Source organism: Cyprinus carpio, chromosome B18, assembly GCF_018340385.1.
Source record: "Cyprinus carpio isolate SPL01 chromosome B18, ASM1834038v1, whole genome shotgun sequence".
Taxonomy (NCBI): domain Eukaryota; kingdom Metazoa; phylum Chordata; class Actinopteri; order Cypriniformes; family Cyprinidae; genus Cyprinus; species Cyprinus carpio.
The window spans coordinates 23,700,119-23,703,101 of NC_056614.1; the positions used below are offsets into that span (position 1 = coordinate 23,700,119).

Consider the following 2,983-nt stretch of genomic DNA (forward strand, 5'->3'; position numbering starts at 1 on the left):
ATATCAGAAATCATTTCTACCACTCAGCCATCAAAGAGAGCACATGGATCCAAAGTATAGTGACTGAATGAGGGATGGAGAGAGAAAAAGGTTGAAGAGTTGAAGAGGGAGGGTGTGTGGGGGGGAAGGGCATGACGCAGAGTGGCGAATGAACACCATGGTTTTGTGAGGTTGGCACAGTGCCATCCACTCAGCGCCGGTGCCAAAGAGGGCGTGTAGGCAGGGTGGCATTACAGAGGAGAGAGGAGGAGAGACAGATAACGAGAGAAAAGAGAGGCATCACCCTCCTGCCAATTCTCCAAAGGAAATGTTCCCGAGCATCAAAAAGTTGGAGCTCTTTGAAGATCCGTCCGCCAGCTCGTCAGCATGGCAACTGTGCGAGCATGCAAATCTGAGCGTACAATGCATTGCGATAAACTGATGCGGTGCCTCTTAACGAACCTTTTATCCTCTTGTTGTTTTAGAAAAGCGCAGATCTCTTTGCCAAGACCTCGTAATTTCGGTTCCTGCAGGCTTCGCCATCCTGCGTTTCGCCGTCTTCTTCGTGACTGTGCCAGGCTCCAAGTAGGCACATCCCCTAGAGAGTAAGCAGCACATGCCCTGGTGTCGATGCCACTCGACGCGGGTACGACGGCATCTGCTTTGTAATAATGGAGATATGCAACTTGTCTTGTTATTCTCGTTGGCACGCACCAACCTTCGGCAGAGTGCCAGGATCTCTGCGTCGCCGTATGCCGCTGGGAAGTTGGCGGTGGCTTGGGAATGGCAGAGTGCCAGCATGTTCCTGCGGTAACCAGCCCCCGACGCGTGCCACTTGGCAAAGACAAAGAGCCCTAGGGACGAAATACAAAACAAGATTGAAAAACACAGTGATCCGACAGCTTAATTAACACTCACAGAGTTTGTTGGGTTAATTAGTGTGACAGATTTGGTGAGGAGGAATGTGGCAGGAACACTTGTGAGAACAAAAGTGATGGGCAACCCAGACTGATGGAATGTCAGCGGATGCCAGCGTTACGCATGCCAGCAGTAACTCCGCCGACTCTGTGCCGATGGCACTTTACGTTCAACAGGGTTTGTAAAAAGGAGAAATGGAAAGAAAAGGAAGAATCAAGAAACAGTCTGCTGTTCAAAAACAAGTTTGTTGGACAAGACAGAAGAGGAAACAACTGTGGATCCAAGCAAACAAGGAGGAGCTAAAGAAACCGCAGGCCTTGACTTACTGTACAGTGACTCAACAGACTGATCAAAATGCTAAGTCATTATGGAATATGGCTTTTATCTATTGCAAAAACCAAAAAATAATGGTTTGCACTAATTAACTACTTTTTGTAGTATGTCGGGAACACCAAAAGGATATATGTTGGCGGGTGATAGCATGGTGAACTTTACCTGGAGGATGCACTACTTCTGCAGTTTTATGGACCTACTAGAGTTTTCCAAAAGCAAGGAGAGGATCTTAAACCATCATATACACATTAATGAGTGACTTTGTACTTGAATACTAGTTCGAAACTTCCTGTTGAGTCAGAGAGAAGAGGACTCTATACAGAGAGTGAGTGAGAGAATTCAGTCCCTCACTGGATGCGTTTGACATTGTAGAGGAGTATAAATAATGCAGATTTTCTCTCCTCCTCTTCCTTCTCATGCTTTCCGAAGGAAGGGATTTACACACCTTTGTGCTTTGAATCCTTCGTTGGCATCGTTCTCGTTAAGCGACGCAGGATTGGTTCCGAAACGGGCATTGTTTCCAGCGTTACCTTCGATAAACAAGTTCAAATTAGACGTTAATAACCTCGTGAAATGGGCTGTTTAATTTGCGGTTCCTGTTTTTTTTTGTTTTTTTTTTGCTTTTATGTCTTTCTTTGTACCGATTGCGGACAATTATGTACGGATATGCTAATGGCGCTGTATTAATGAGGTTTGTATCGCTGGGATTCTCTTCTTTACTCCTGTGGGGATCTTAATTTTACCTCATGTTTATTATGTAAATGGATTATGCCAAAAAAAAAAAAACTGCACACACACATACGCACACACTCATACACTAACACAAAAGGGGGGCGTCAAAGGAAGAGGGAATAAGGCAGCAGTGGAGGGGAGGGGTGCAGAAAATGGAGGATATGCTCCCTCAGCCGCAACAAAATGCAAGAAACTGCACTGAAATCTGAAAGGATCTTTCTCCTCAATGCACCATGTACCAAGACGCAGGACAAACGAGTTCAATTTTCACTGTTTTTTTTTCTTTTCTTTCTTGTAGATATTTCTGTTGCAGCAATCCTGCAATGGAGTGACAGAGACGAAGATGGGATTTACTAGATTAAATGAGAGAGAGAAAGAGCGAGCGAAAGTGAGAGAGAGAATGGTTAATATCCTGCGCTTAATCATGGCACATGAGATTGGCTGTTTGCATATCTCATTTGCATCTCATTAAATTGCCCATGCACCTGCAGAGAGAGAGGGGAGAGGGGCAGAGGACGGCACAACCAGAAATGAGGGTGTAGTTTCAGTAAGCAGACTGTTTCTAAAGCAGTTACTTCATTTTACGTTAAATTATCAGAATTTTTTTTTTTTTTTAATGGTACACTGTGCACATTAAAAGGCTGCCTGTGGTCTTATTTTGATGATGCATTCCATTTTTCTATTTAATACCGATATTTTCTATGAATATTAAAAAAGTGTATTGCATTTGTTTTCTTTCATTAAAAAGTGAACGATCTATGATGTATATCACATCGTTTTAATCACGTAATGCACTAAGATATTCCATGCCATTGCTCTGTGACATTAAATTTGAAAAAACACTCTCTGGGAGAATACAATTGAGATTTTAAGATATTGAGGCATAAAACAATCCATAGGTTTCAGAGGTTGTAAAGTCCAGCACCGGCCACCAGTTTAATGTATGCATGATTAGTATGCAGCTCTTTGCGTTCTTTAATAGAACTCAGGGTGAAGACTATTGTCTCTGATTCCAGGATGT

At 43.3% G+C, this 2,983-nt stretch overlaps 1 long non-coding RNA gene across 1 annotated transcript; it reads left to right on the plus strand.

Moving 5' to 3' along the window:
- The first annotated feature begins 272 nt into the window (after nucleotides 1-272).
- LOC122140468 lies at nucleotides 273-2,719 on the plus strand. The gene is made up of 2 exons (XR_006157147.1): nucleotides 273-1,921; nucleotides 2,261-2,719. It is a non-coding gene; the product is annotated as an uncharacterized LOC122140468 (long non-coding RNA).
- The last annotated feature ends 264 nt before the right edge of the window (nucleotides 2,720-2,983 follow it).